Source organism: Lepisma saccharinum, chromosome 6 (genome assembly GCF_977018435.1).
Source record: "Lepisma saccharinum chromosome 6, izLepSacc3.1, whole genome shotgun sequence".
NCBI classification, from domain to species: Eukaryota; Metazoa; Arthropoda; class Insecta; order Zygentoma; family Lepismatidae; genus Lepisma; species Lepisma saccharinum.
In genome coordinates, this window is record NC_139234.1 from 80322731 (window position 1) to 80338929 (window position 16199).

Consider the following 16199-nt stretch of genomic DNA (forward strand, 5'->3'; position numbering starts at 1 on the left):
CCTCAGTGGTGTTGAAACCACTGTCTGTGTTGTTTTATCACCGATATTTTTTTCAGTGTATATCCCTAGCAGAGATAAGAATAATTTCTGGCATCCCCTCCTTTAATCGCACAGACATCAAAATGTTAATTGTTTGTAATTATGGTTTCGTAACCTCTCTGACAAATCGATGACCGTGATGCCCTGGGAATCAATGCTATGGATGTGGCGTTGTGTTTCTCCCATCGTCCATTTAATTTGATCATCATTCATTTTTATCATCGTGAGTAACCTAGAGAGGTAGGAAAGCAAAATAACGAAGAAACAAACATTGTTTCAAACCCAATAGTTAACATTGTCTAAAGTTAAAGAGAAGAACTCAAAATAGATTTCCATAATTACATAGTTGTTGTTGTAAATAAAAGAGAATCTACAATAAGAACGATTTTCATGTTCATCCCTAAATAGATAGGCTTTGTAGAGAGCATGTTGCCTACGAAAACCTTAAAAGTCCAATACAAATTGTAGGCAAACTCTATCCACCTCAAATTTACGTGAGGTATCAACTGTTATTTACAAAACGACCTCAAGGCTGTAACGCTAATCAAGTGAGCTTCAATACGCCATTTTTGTTATTTTAAAGATTGCGCCTTCTCTACACACTTGTACCAGGGAAGAGGAATGGTTTCTTGTCCTCTGTCAGCCTAGAACTTACAGAAATTTCTCGGCAAAGAAAATTCAATATCACTGTGCATGCTTACCACACCAGCAGGTTTACTAATGGAGGAGAAAGTTCGACAATGGCCTCATTTCGCAGATGGGTGGAAAGAACCTCGCAGTGGCTCCTAAGTGACTGCACGTGAACCCCAAAGACTTATTCTTCTTAAGGTATACAGGCTCTAACTCAAAGTGGCAAATATGTGTAGATCAGCAATAGATCTGTGCTAAAATGCAGCAAACTTGTGCAACCCTACATAGATAAATCTACTAGCTAAGAAACAAAAATAAATTAATGTTTTCATTTGACACTCCCTTGTATCACTATGTATATTTTTCGAAAATTTCTCAACTTCTGTTGTAAATTATGCATCTTGCTTTACCAGGTGCACAAAATAATAGTAATCAGTTTATAAACTTTTTTCCATGCCGTATTTATAGTCTTGACAAATAAAGTTTTGAAACAAATGTTTCCTGTTTGGTCTAGTGTACATCACATGCGTTGTTTAGTAGTTGTTTATCTGATGCAAATGCTTGTTTTCTCTCCGCAGGGATTCCGGCCAACTTCTGATTTGACTATGAAGTTAATCAAGCCTGGATGCAGCATGGAATTGTTGGTTCAGGTAAGTTTGGAAAACTGTTTTCTACCACTACTGAACACTAGTAAAGCTACTAACACAGAAGTAGAGCTAATGGATAGGAATATTTATACATGTTACAAATTGACATTGTTCTGAATTTTTCTCATTGCACGATAAACAGAAAATTAGGGTTACAGTCCAACTACTATTTCCAATGGAGATGTTGTCACGCGAATTAGATGGAGTAAAGGTATTGTTAAATATTTCAGGTTATGTGACGAAAGGAAACTGGAGTTAGCGAATTTTATTTTTCTTCTTATGTTGCCATCAATTGAGGTGACTGACACCTTTTGGAAAGTTTTTAATTCGTTTTATCTCTCTAAATATTTCATTAAAAATAAAACTCTTTATTTAAAAGAAAGTAATGGAAAATTCCATAAACGGCCTCGAAATTTAAAGGAAAATAATTTAGAACTTAATTTGAAAATTCAGGGTCCTATACCCGGTGGAAACACATTACACAGTGGTTCGGATCCCACTTGAAATTGTAGGTCCACTCCCAATTAGCCTATCCGTGTATGAAGTGGAGTTAACTCAAATTCAAATTCATTCAGGCGCCGGGCGAAAATTTTCAGGATATATAAGCATCGACGATAAGTCTTTGTTGTATGATCGAACAAAGTTCATGCTGTGCACTGTCTCCGATAAATGTGGAGACAGAAAGGACAATGTTTTCTGAGTCGAGTCGCACATATATGCAACTAAATACCATACAAAAATGCATATTTGGCCTCAAAGAGCTTGTTTGCTAGGGTGCGGTAAGTTAGGCGGACTTGTCCGACCACCTAGGGCCATCCCGATGGCGCAGTGGTAGCGTCGTCGCCTTGTAATCAAGGGGTCCCGGGTTCGATACCCGGTGGAGGCACAAGTGGTTCGGATCCCACTTTAAACTGTAGGTCCAGTCCCGATTAGCCTTACTGTCCATAAAGTGGACTTAAAACAACAACTCAACTCAACAACTTGTCCGACCACCTATAGCGCCGTCACCGATAACAGAGGGAGCAGGATTTAAACAATCACAAGTATAATTACGTACTAGGTCTCGAAAGTTGATGAAAAATCATATTTTTTTCTGGATCTTGAAGAAAATGCTAAACCTGGTAGTAGCCCTTTTCCCTTCAATTAGAACCAAAAAAACATTGTTTTTATTTTGCTTTTTTTTCCCGAACTTTTTTGGTTTTTAGGTCATTTGCCAGTATTTTTCGCCGTTTTTGTTGTATTTTAAAATATTTTTGGTTTCTTTCCCGCTCCTTCTTTCTGTACTTGTTATTTCGTGAATTTTAAATGAATTTGCTAGCATAGCTTTCATATTTAAATTTTCTAAATTTTTAGCAAGTAAGCCATTAATTGAAAATGTGGTCAATCCAAAAGCAAAATGTTATTTGTAACTGTATATATTTGACAATGGATTTAAATAATTAATTGTGATAAATTTATTTTTCTCCAGTAATCTTAAAATACTTTGGGTGAAGCCTACTTTGAAGTTCCCTTTTTGGCTACTGTTTCGTATCGCTTTTATCTGCGGTTTTAAAGTAAAATTAATCACAGCAGTAAAAAAGAACAACGTATAATCTGATGCACTTGAAACACAACTTTGCAGTGATGCTGAGCGGTTACTGTATCATTCAAGACCCACTCTGAAAGGAAGTGAATGACTAATGTCTTATAATTGCTTTTTCCCCTATTGGTTCGGTAGTTTAAACCACCAAATTGTCGGTTTTATCCAGGGTGCGTATTCACCGGGAATCAAGGTTGATTTAAATGGCGATTTAAATCAATATATAAATCAGGTGATTTTTTTTAAATCATTGATTTAAATCATTTTAAGAAATTATTCATAGAATAATGTACCTTCACTTTTGGTGAAAGTACATTAACCTCGTAATTATTTAATTGTGTTTATTAGGCTGTAAGAAAGGAAAAGAAAGGATACAAACGTATATGTACTGATCGAATGAAGCTCATACGAAAGGATATGTAAAGTGTGAACATACTTAAATGTCTCTTGATTTATAAATTCAATAAATTTTACAGGCAAAAATAGGCATTTTGTGTAGAATAATGTACAAAATACTAATCATGTTAAACAGTAAATAGTGCCATTATCATTAAACTGTAAATGAATATGGCAGTTGATATTTTGAAAACTATAATTAAAAAAGATTGTCAAAATTCAGCTATGTTTTAAGTTTCAATTTATATACTCTATGTGATCAAAAGTATCCGGACACACCGCGAAACGTGTGTTTATCATAGAGCGCGACACAGTACTGCCATCTACCGCGTAGAACACATAGTCAGCGAACTCAGTAGTCTCCAGACAGGGTGAGACAGCAGTATGGGATGGTCTGAGGAACTCAAAGACTTTCAACGTGTGGTCAGTTGGTTGGGTGCCACTTGTGTAGGAAGTCTGCGTGAGAGATTTCCACCCTCCTAAACATCTCCCTCTGTCCACTGTTTCCGGTGTTATATTGAAGGGATGTGTACAACCCAAAAGCGTGCAGGCCAACCTCCCATGTTGACCTCCAGAGACCATCGAGTATTGAAGAGTTTCGTACAGCATAATCGTCAATCAACCATCGCCACCATCACACAGAAATTCCGAACTGCATCAGGATCTACTCCAAGCACCATTACTGTTTGGTGCAAGGTGCGGTAACTTGGTTTCGATGGCCGAGCAGCTGCCCGTAAGTCAAACAACACACAGACAAATACCAAACGCCGCCTCGTGTGGTGCAAAGAGCGTCGAAACTGGACCATAGAACAGTAGAAAACCGTTGTGTGGGGTGATGAATCACAGTACACAATGTGGCGATCCGATGGTAGGGTGTGGGTGTGGTGAATGCCTGGTGAACGACATCTACCAGCCTGTGTAGTGCCGACAGTGAAATTCGGAGGTGGTGGGGTTACAGTGTGGTCATGTTTCTCCTGTAGGGGGGGCTTGGTCCCCTTGTTGCTTTACATGGCAATGTCACGGCACAAGCTTACGTTGACATTTTAACAATTTTCATGCTGCCTACCGTCGAAGAACAGTTTGGGGATTACCATTGTGTATTTCAACACGACCGAGCACCCGTCCATACTGCAGGGCTTGTGGGGGAGTGGTTTGACGACAACAACGTCCCACTAATGGACTGACCTGCGCAGAGTCCTTATTTGAATCCCATAGAACATCTCTGGGATGTTTTGGAATGCCGACTTCGTGCTAGACCACACCGATCCACATCAATACCTCTTCTCATTTTGACGCTCTGCGAGGAATGAGCTGGAAATCCTCAGGAAACCTTCCGGCACATGATAGAAAGTATGCCTGTGAGAGTGAACACTGTCATAAAGGCTAAGGGTGGGCCAACACCGTATTGATTGCCAGTATTCCCGATGGAGGGTTGCCCAAACTTGTACTTTATTTTCAGGTGGGTGTCCGGATACTTCTGATCACATAGAGTAGTACCTACATCCAGAATGTTTCATTTTTACTGGAAGAAAGTTACTGAAATTATTATAGTTTCATTAACACACTCAACAAACATTTCCATAGTAGGTTCATATATACAGTATCAGAAACAGAAAATGTATATTTACATACATTTTTTTGCTTTAAACAAACTCTTCAAATATTTTACAGGTCCTTTTGCCAGAAAAAGCCTTTTCATAAATAACATGTATCTATATGTATGGTGCCAAAAACCAAACAAGCCATTTTAAGGGTGTTTTTTTTTTAAATAACAAAAATCGATTTAAATAAAAAAATCCGGTTTAAATTGAAAAAAAAATCATTTCTTTGAATTCCTGGATTTATGCGTGAATTATTGGCTCCGAGAATTCTCCGTAGACGTGAAAATTTGTAACTTTTATTAATCCCATATAATTTATAAGTATTTCTTGATGTGGATTAGGTAAATTTGAGTATGAAATTATTATACAATTAATAGAGAAATAGAGAAAACATTTGCTTCTACCCTTGCATTTGCAAAGTTCGCCTTGAAATCCAGGAATTATACTTGCATTTTATCGTGCTCCTAGAGTGGCCACCCTGTTATCGAATTATTCAATTACTCTCTTGTAATTTATGAAAAAAATGAAGCTTTCTTTTTGAGAAGAACTATATTTAGGACATTTAAAAAAAAAATAGGTCATTTTAAAATAATTTTAAGGTTATTCTACAGATCATTTTTTGAGATTTTTTAGGTCATCAACTTCCGAGCCATAATAATTACAATCACAATTACAATCACACCTTAACCTGAACTCGAATATGCTATTTATAGAAACTGTCAGACGCAAGTACCGTCTGCCCGATTTACGTGGGTGCGTCATAAGATCACGTGTTCCTTAAAGCCCATCCTCTCCTCCACTGGTTGGCGTTTCCACAATAGAAACCCACGCCGATGCTTATTAAGGATTTCTATTCGGTTGCCTTTAACGGGGGAAGCTTTGATTTATTGTGGACCGGATCAAGGAGCTTCCCCGTTGCGTCAGACGGAGTAGTTAAGATTTCAGAACCGTCCCGACTCCCCCTTCCGTGACAGATGCTACTCTCGGGGACGGATCCTGAAAACTTCATGAAGCACCGGATGCCCAGAATGACGGCGGCGGTTTGGGTAATTTATGCATTGCGAACCAAAGCTTGTACGCCATAGTACTCGCCTACAGCTGTATTAAGACCGGGATATGTTTGTTTTTTCCTTCTCCTGACGTCACCGATCTGTCTGCATTATATATAAGGAGACCATTCCGTACTAGTCAGTTTCTCTTTTAAAGTGAACGAACGGCTGCGATTGGCGCGCTGGTAGGAATATCCACTTTTTTTTTTTGGATTGGGCGGAGATTTGATGGGTTAACGTATGCAATCCTCAATACTTCCGAGCCCTGCGGCACGTGTATACATACAGGCTGGAGCGAATTAAATTTTTACTTTTTTTTACTGGGGAGCAAGGGCTAAAGACATTTGTAGTTTTGTTAATTGGCGTCGCATTTTTGTTACTTCTGACTAATCGCGACGATGAGGATGGGTGATGAGATGAAATTAATGAAGGAACACTCACAAATAACACCCACGCAGGACTTGAACTCAAAAACTTAGGTACCGAGAAAGAGTGGAAGGTTATGCAATAATGCCCTGCCCGATAATTTGGTAACACTGTTGCCTTGTAACCAAGGGGTCGTGTGTTCGATCTCGTTAGAGGCATACTGATTGGGATACCACTTTAAACTGTAGATCCAATCCCAGGCATAAAGTGCATACAACAAACATTTGTTATGCAATAATAATAGCAATAATAATAATAATATACTTTCTAATGCTGAGCACTACACGCAGCGCTGGTTCAAATGAAAGGTACAGTTACACAGATCACATACGTAAGATAGATAATAGTAACCGCAAAACGAATCAAAGCGCTGTGCTTTGAAGACCCTATGGTGTACTATCATTTCTTACTTAGAATTAGTCGTTGAGCTTAATTCAGTTCGTCCGTCTGTCTATGAAATTCAAATAATAGAAAGGAAACGATACATATCAGAAACAACTTAATATATGCGACTGGCTGGACAGAAAGTTCTACAAATTACCAAATTCGTTCGTTATATAGGTACATTATTTGTTAGCCAGCATACATAAGCTAATATACAGAATGTTCCAAAATAGTGTTTACACTCTTTGAACGTCAATAACAATAACACTAATACCAGCAAGCACGAACTTTTTTGTTGTCACTTACATTAAAGTTATAGATGTTCAAAGTGACCACCATTTTCAGTAATACGTTATGTGCAATTTGAACAGATCGATGAACAGCAGATACGGTTTCTGCGGGAAGGAAAGCGTAGGTTGTCTCCGTTGCATGTCCCACGTCACTCGGTGTCTCTGTCTTTGTGGCGTACACAGCATTCATCATAGTTCCCCACAGATAGTAATTTAACTGTGTTACATCGGGAGATCTGGCTGGACATTCGACTCTTACGTTTCTCGAAAGAAAAATGTCTCACCTCTTCCATTTTGTGTACACTAATGACTACCGCTTGGCAGGCTGCAACGGGACTAAAAACAAAAGGCCTATATGCTCTCGCACATGCTCAACATAGACATTGCAGCTTCAAATGCAAGACATCCTGTCAAGTCATCTTTAATAGTTTCTTTGTTTTTAAAGTTCAAAGTGTGTAAACATTACTTTGGCACACTCTGTAGGTACAGGGTGAGTCTTAAAGGTTTCTCACATGGTATGCTGACACAATTGTAGGCTATTTATTGCGAACATAATATTGGCATTCGTAAAATCACATTTCCAAGAAGATATCGCCTGCCGCAATTACGTTAGCAGTGCCTGCGTCATCATCCAAGATGCAAGTTAGATGCGAAAAGTTACTGTTGTAATAATGAAAGTTGCTTACAAAACAACGGGGAGACTGGCAAGACATGATTTCAATATCTCGTTGATGTCTTCAAACATGGGAAAATGTAGGAGACTGCTCTCTCCAGCGGGACGCCTCGACATAACATTTATGATTTCGTGCTTCATTTCAAATGGAATGGCCCTATGTACATTAGGAATGACATTGGGTTGCTAATGACCTCCAGCAGAAAAATATGGCAAATGCCTCGAAACAGTGTTCTGCTCTTTTTAGAATTGAGAGACAAAAGTATTCGAGCATTTGTGTTTGGGTATTTTCAATTGAGGTGGCCACCATCAGAATGGTCAATTCTAAGATCATTTCCTACAATTTTGAAATATAAAAATTGAAGATGCGTTTTTTTTAGATATCGCCATTTGAAAAAGTGTGAAAACGTTTTTGTATTTTAATTTTTAGCCAATGATATTTCAGCCAAATAAATGTCAATAATTGCGTTTTCCTTTAAAGATACCAACCTACATCATAATCCTAGAGTACCTTCAATACAACACGTGCTTTTATTATTATAGGAATAGTTTGTAAGAAAATTGGAAAAACATTAAAATTTCATAGTTTTTAAAGGAAACCATTGTTTCAAAATATTCCTGGAATAGAATTATTAACATGAGGTAGTGTTTCAGCTCTTTCAAATAAAAAAATACTAAAAATGAGTATCATTACTCATTTCTGCATGGCATAACATTGAACATAACATGTTTTCATGACTCGGAAAATGTAGACTTTTTCTTACATCTTTGCATGTGTGTAACTTTTATTATCACAAGCTAGAAGTAAAAATAATTCGGATTCTAGTTTCACAGCATAGTAAGGTAATTAAGGCAAAGAACTCTTCTGAATAGCGCTTTTTTGTTGTTTATCTCTTGGTTTCGGCGCCACGAAGACTCGAGAAACTGGATTTTATCGCAACACAGGTTCTCAGTTGCCACAAGTGGATTGAGTTTGCAATTACTGTAAACAAAATATAGCCTATGACTTATCTACAAATAATTAGGTAGATATCCGCGTATATGAGTGATGAAGTCGCAAAGCACATTAAATTTAATTGAAACATTTTCAGTCTCATACCAATGTCCAGAAAAAGGCGGAGAGTCTGGTCTCTCCGATGGCATATTGGTAATGTCGTGGCATTGTAATCAAGGTCAACTTAATGGTCGGATCCCACTTCAACCCTCCGTCATACGCGTCCTCATCGTAGCACAAACGTCCTGCGCGCGGCACTCAGTGCCGCCCTATCAGAACCAACGTTATTTACATGAATTATCGGCGCAAATTGATGTTAAGTTACACTAGCACTTACTGGAAATCAGGCGAAATATATATGAACGCAAACAAGACCATTTCGATTTTTTTATTAGCTATTAAAGGAAATAATTTACAAGAAATGAGAGAGAGTATCTCGTAGAATAACAAACACAGACTCTTGAAGCAAATGCACTAAAAACATTATTCTAAAAATAATAAAAACTTTACCACATAATGAAGGAACAAGAAAGTAACTCATTGTTCAGAAAATTTTCAAAAGAATTTTTCAAAACGAATTGAAATAAACATAGCTTAAGAAAAGAACTATTGATTCAAAAATTCTCACTGCCAAAATCTTACTGATTCGCAGAAAAAGCAATGAATGTATGAAACTCACAACTCGAAGTTTCTATATCGTTATTTTGTCAACTCTGACATTTCGTATGGATACTGCAATGATTTATGCATACAAGTAACTTGCATTCCGAACAACGTATCGTCGTTTTATTGTTCTTTTCCCTACATATCCATGGCTAGGAAACGTTTGCGCGTGCGGTATAGGATGTCGCCTAATGGGGTATGATCACTTCAGAGGAGGGTAAGCAATTGGAAGTACGGCAGAAAAAAGATGCGTACGCATCTATGTTTTCGCGGGAAATTGTAGATAGGTTACCTGAAAAGCATTCACGTAGGATAAGGAGGGTTAAACTGTAAGTCTAGTCCCGACTAGTCTATTTGTGAATAAAGTGGACTTTAACTTGAATTGAATCCTAAGACAAGGAGTCTCGCGCACTAAGCGTGTCTTGTCTCGATTTTCCAGAGCTCTGTCTTGTCCTTGATGTTGTGTCGACACGTCCTGAATGGTCTCCTGTGGTTCTCGTCTCGATTTTCGAAAGACCTTCTCGGTCTTGTGTCGACTTATAACCCGGTTATTAGGATAATTGTGCTGACACGTTCATATTTGTAAAACGAATCAGTCGTCGATACGGCGTGGCCAGCACAGTCAGCCATCTTTGCCAGCGTTATTTGTCTAGCTGTGACTATCTTTAAATAAAAAAGTGGGATATTCTACGAAAAAAGTGGTCCTTCTACTCCGTGGAAATAACAAAATGAATTAATCTGAAAATTATTGTTTTTCATTTAAGGTTTAAATGTTTGTAAATGTATATAATTTGCACATTTCACCAACAAAAGTTACTAGCATCTGTACCCGATATGCTTCACAGACAAATTATGTCAAATTTTAAAATGCTTTTTAATGCTTTTCATGCATTCAGGCTACATTATCATACTCTCATTTGTTATCAGACACCAGAAAGTACTTCATAATTCAATTCATTATGAATATTTTAATCCAACCTCATGTCTATAACCTTACATTTTGTGTGTGAAATGTTACACAGGTAACGCTGGAATGCCCCCCATTTCCAGGATCGAACCCAAGTCCCCCCGCGCTATGTACAACCTTTTGCTTCCCTTTTTCCTAAGAATCTGGCGGTGTCGTAAACAGCCTTGACACGAAGAGGCAGTTATCGTCCCTCAGTTGGCGAGAGGGCGGCGAGGGTGATTGTGCGTGCGTGCTTTGAGGTACGGAAACATATTTCAACACCTGGCAGATCCATGGACCTGTTGACAGCAGCTGTGAATGAGGCGCTTCCTCTCGTGGAGCGGGTGAATCCGGGACTGGCGGCCGAACCGTCCGTATTCCTCGCCATCTCTTTTCCGATCAATACCGGCATTTCGACCAAGGTTGCCAACCGACGCCGATAAAATATCACCACGAACCAGCTCGGAAACACTGTAATCCGAGAAATCTTGTTGGCAAGTTCAGCTTAACGCCCACTGTGAGGCGGAGAATCGCGGCAACAGAACTTCTATTATCTGCGTCTATTGAAATAAAATGGTGTAACACCCAGTATAGGGAAACGTGCGGAACCGAAGCGGGAATATCCATGCCAGAAGTCTGCACGTTATCTTAAAGGTTATTGCCCACCGAGACGCCGGAAACAGGTCTGTTGCGTCCTGTCTCCGCGTCTCATTGAGCTTAAGATAACGTGCAGACTTCTGGCACAGATATTCCCGCTTCGGTTCCGCACGTTTCCCTATAGTGGGTGTTACACAATTTTATTTCAATAGACGCAGATAACAGAAGTTCTGTTGCTTTCTGTTGCCGCGTCTCAGTGAGCGTCAAGCTTTCAAGGGGTGTTTGCGCATCCCTTAATTTTCTTCCGCTACCCTTATCCAAAATCTATATTCTAGCGAAAATATTACCTCTTACAGTGTCATATTATGTTATGTCGTTGTCATATTCAGGGTTAAATGTTAGGTACTGAAGTGAGACTGCTGTTATTATTTACAACAGGCAAGCATGGGTCCTACTCTCAAAGAGATTCGCCATTTATTTTCCTGTACCGTCGGCAGTCGTGTCAGTTCTTGTATGTCTTCCTTTGCACTGTTGATACACGATTTTGTTGTCCGCCTACTTGTCTTTCCTCTTTTCTTCAAGTCCCATTGGAACAAAAATTTAATTTGCTTTCAAGTTTCGTCAGGTTGTTCTCGGGAAATTGTTTAACGCGAGTTGCATCGTGACGGTAGTTTCCTTGTTAATTCGTTCTGTATTTGTTCTAGTAAACGTACCATTTCAGACTTTATCAAAGACTGTTATGAAGAGGCCAAGCATTCTCGAAGAAATGTTATAGTTCGTTGTTGGGGGACAGTACGGCCCAAGGCATTTTGACTAAGAATATGCTGTGCACTTGTCCTGACACCAAGCATCTAGGCAGACGGAAGGTAGGTTATGTATTATGTAAAACGAACGCATAGGAAAAGAAGGGTAACAAGCCAACCGAACATTTTCAAAAAAGTGTCGCAGTAAAAAAAAAAAGAAGTGTGAACTGGTAATTACATGAAAGTGACTACATGATTTCGTATTTATTGTTTTATTTTCTTTTTCAAATTGCAGAACTTTAGGTTGCAAAGTATCGATTTCTTTCTTTTACCCAACGCACACAAACTGAACGCTCAGCAGTTGTTGTCACCTATACAACGTATTTGACATTTGATTAATAACTGAATTTCCTACCTTAATTGGTTATACCTTGTAATCAAGGGATCCCAGGTTCGATACCCGGTGGAGGCACATAGTGGTTCGAATCCCACTTTAAACTGTGGGTCTAGTTTCGGTTACCTATATGTGCATAAAGTAGACTTAAAACAATGGATGTGAATCTAAAATTGTACATTTCAGTCACGGTCATTTATGTTATTTATTTTAAGAGCGTTACAGGAACACGGTATCTTCAAATTGAAGATTTTTTTTGAGAGTGAGCAACACTATTACGGGTGAAAATATACCTGGACCCCTCTCCGTGGAAAAATGTCTTGCTTGCCTCTCAATGGAAAAATCTTGCAGTCATCCATATATGTCATTGACCTCCCTTGAACAAGCTGTTCTTTTCAAATACCATACGTCGTTGTTATGCTAAAAGTTAGGCAAAAATGAAGCAACTCGCTAGAATTTTTCAGTTTCATTAGTATATTATCACAGATGCCTAAAAGTTGATTGATATTTAATTGATGGACTAAAACATGTATGCATATTTCATTCTTTCTTTATTTTCAACATAGCCCCCTAAATTTCATTCCGCTCCCCTTCAACACCCCTTAGATGATCAATCCGGCGCCGCCGCCGCGCTCTAAGTTGTTATTAATATAATTTATAAAGACTCCAGAAGCAATGTAAATGTAGAACTCAGCTTCGTGGAGGGCCTCCCCGATGGCGCAGTGGTAGAGTCGTCGAATTGTAATCAAGGGGGGTCCCGGGTTCGAATCCCGGTCGGGCTTGGTTGTTTGTGAATGTCCATTCATCAATTTCATCATTTCATCACTCATCCCCATCGCAAATTAGCCAAGAGGCACAAAACGCGAAGTAAAATAAACTAAATCAAATCAAATCAATGTAATCAAGGGGACCCGGGTTCGATACCCGGTGGAGACACCTAGTGGTTCGGATCCCACTTAAAACTGTAGGTCCAGTCTCGATTAGTCTTACTGTGCATAAAGTGGACTTGAAACACCAGTTCAAACTCAAACTCTGCTTCGTGGAAGTTGAATGTGGGAAATAAACACGCTTCCAAAAGTTAAGCACGCGGTGGTAAAATCAACAAAAATGGAAAAGTATAGCTTTGATTAACACAAAATTGCACATGAAGGTAGCAAATGTGTTTATACATTAAATAAAACAAGAATTGTGTACAAAGATGAAAAAAATAATACTTTTCGTAAGTTATATGACATTTGGGTCATTAACATAATGATGTTTAAAGGCAAACAGACCAAACAAAACTTACAGTAATATGGTATGTGACCATCCCGGACCTTCACACAAACTTTACAACGATTTTCCAGGCTTTCAATGAGGTGATCAATTATTGCAGATGCGAGCAGTGGCCATTCCTCCATTAGGGCAGTTTCCAACTCTCTGAGACTGGCTGGAGGAGGTAAAAGTGCAGAGACAGCACGCCCGAGGGCATCCCAAAGGTTTTCAAAGGAATTAAAGTCGGGGGAATGCGCCGGCCACTCCATACGAGAAATGCCCTCACTTTCCAGGTACTCGTCAACGATGTTGGCTCGATGGGGACGGGCATTATCGTGCATAAAGAGGAAATCAGAACCAACTGCTGCAGCGTAGAGTCTCACAATGGGGTCTAGGACTTCATCCCGATACCGCGCAGCCGTCACAGAACCTCCTTTAAAGATGTGCAGCTCGGTGCGATATCCCATTGAAATTCCAGCCCACACCATAACGCTGCCACCTCTGAATGCTTGATGTTCGATGATGTTCTTGGCCTGATTGCGTGTGCCTCGTTCTCTCCAGACCCTTACCCGCTTATCATCCGATTCCAGGACAAATCTGGACTCGTCCGTGAACAGGACGTTGCACCAATCTGAGACAGTCCAATTGACATGTTGACGACACCACTTTAATCTGGCCGCTCTGGCTTGGACGGTTAGCGCAACACAAACACGTGGTACTCGGGCGTACAATCCCTTCATGTGGAGCCTTCGGCACACAGTTATGGCAGATATTGTCTTACCAAGAGCCGCTGCAACCATAGATGTAACAGTTGTGGAGGTCGCTCGTCGAGTCCGCTTGGCTACTATAGCAATATATCGATCATCAGAGGGGGCGGTAACCTTTGGACGACCAGGTACAGGTCTTCGGACAACTGTTTGATTTGTTTGGAATTGTTTCCATAATCGAGAAATTACCGAATAATCAACGCCAAAAGAAAATAACGACATCTTTGATTGACTGTCCAGCTTCAATGCGTCCGACAGCACGCCAGCGCTCACTGTCTGTCATTCGTTTTCTTTCCGCCATAGAAACACGAATATTATGAAAAATAATCCTACAAAAGTTGTAAACACTTCGTATCAGCTTTAAAATGCACCTCAAACCCTTCAGAATGCTGGCGTCTTCAACGAAACTGTGATGATTCTTGCTAGTGTTGCTCACGAGACGAGACTTTGGTCTGTCTCGTCTCGTGGAAATGCTGTCTCGTCTCGAAAATATTCGTTTGTCTCGGGACACATGGTCAATCTCGTCTCGTCTCGAATTTTTAAAAGCCTGTCACGTCTCGTCCCGTGGGCAACACTAATTCTTGCACGAAATCCTCGCTTTTATGCTATTTCAAGAGCACAGATTAAGCACCTAGGTACAGATGATTCTCTACTTACAAAAAGGAAGCTACACATTAAAATTGACATCTCCATCCGAAGCGATTTTCAGCCACTCAAATTGACATACGCTTTCGAAAATTTGGATTGCGTGCTTAACTTTTGGAAGGCAATGTAGATATTGATACACATACATATAATAATAGTAGAAATTTGCATTCTCTTACAACTGCGGATGTCTCTCGGTAGGGTGTCTGACTGGCAGCGGGGAGACCGGGGTTTGATTCCTGGCGTGGTTGATCTCAGGTGAGAATTTTCCTGACAATGCCTCTGTATAAAGTGGCTGTGAGGTTCAACCAGCCTCTAATCAGTAGTTCTCTGTGCGCATCCGTGTGTGGGGTGTGGAGAAGATGGCGGCTAAAGTGTTTTTGCTTGTTTATTTAAGGTCATTTTATGCTCAGATAGGCTAATCATAACTGAACTTACAGTTTAAAGTGAGCCGACCTCCGTGGTTTAGTGGTTATCACAACTCGCTATATCGCCAAGGTGCCCGAGTTCCAATTAGGGCGTGGGCGTTCTTTGTGAGTGTCCCTTCATCAATTTCATCACTCATAGTCGCGGTTAGACAAAAGTGAGTAAAAAGCGACGCTAAGTACCTATCAAAACTGAAATAAACATAAAGTTCAAAGTGATATGACAACCATTGTACAATGTACGAGTAGTAATATAATCCGGTACTTTTAGATTACAAGGAAATAGGGTTACCATCGAGAATAATATGTGCTACCCTACATCAACACTACCTACATGCCTTCATAGCACTGTGAAATGCACAGGGGAAAATTTTACCTTTTTATACCTCGCCACTGAAGAATCTGGGTTCTCGGTGACCCTTCGTCTAATCATCTCATCTCTTTGCGATTAGAGAGGTGTAAGGGGTGACCACGTAGTAGTACACCCAAGACTGTATTTTGCAGACTAGCGAGGGTCTGGCGTGATGTGTCGTTCATATATGTTTGTGATTGTTCTCCATTTCATCTTATCACCATTCATTCTCGTCTTCCCGATGAGTCAAAATTGGCAGAAGATGGAAATAAAATAAACCAATGAAAAATCAACAATCGTAGCGATTAAACAAATAGGTTGCACCTAATGGTTTATCAGTACAATATTATACGACATGTCTCATGTCAGCTAAAAGGGAAATATTTCAAAAGAGGGAAATTTTTATGATATCTGTTCTTACTCATGCCGATAAACACAAACCGTTTTCTTATGATTTGACACACAGAATATGTACTAATTAGAAATTTCAGCGAAAATGCAGGCTAGTCTATGACTCGAACCATGGTCCCTGGAATACCGTGCCATTGCTCAGGTAAAACATCAGCAGCACATAGATCAGGCGAAACCAGTGTAGACTTGGTACACCAATGACATGATATACCAGAGACCTGGGTTCGAGTCCTTGTCGAACATACATTTTTCGCTGTAATTTCTAACCAAACAGTTTGGTACACTGTCATCACA

General features: G+C 39.6%; 1 protein-coding gene across 7 annotated transcripts in view; it reads left to right on the forward strand.

Moving 5' to 3' along the window:
* rdgB (retinal degeneration B) overlaps positions 1-16199 on the forward strand; it is a 336815-nt gene that overhangs the window by 90545 nt on the left and 230071 nt on the right. For all 7 annotated transcript variants that reach the window (XM_083124208.1, XM_083124209.1, XM_083124211.1 and 4 more), the window contains exon 2: positions 1248-1319. The gene's annotated coding sequence lies outside the window, so the exon portion shown is untranslated. The remainder of the gene's footprint in view (positions 1-1247; positions 1320-16199) is intronic.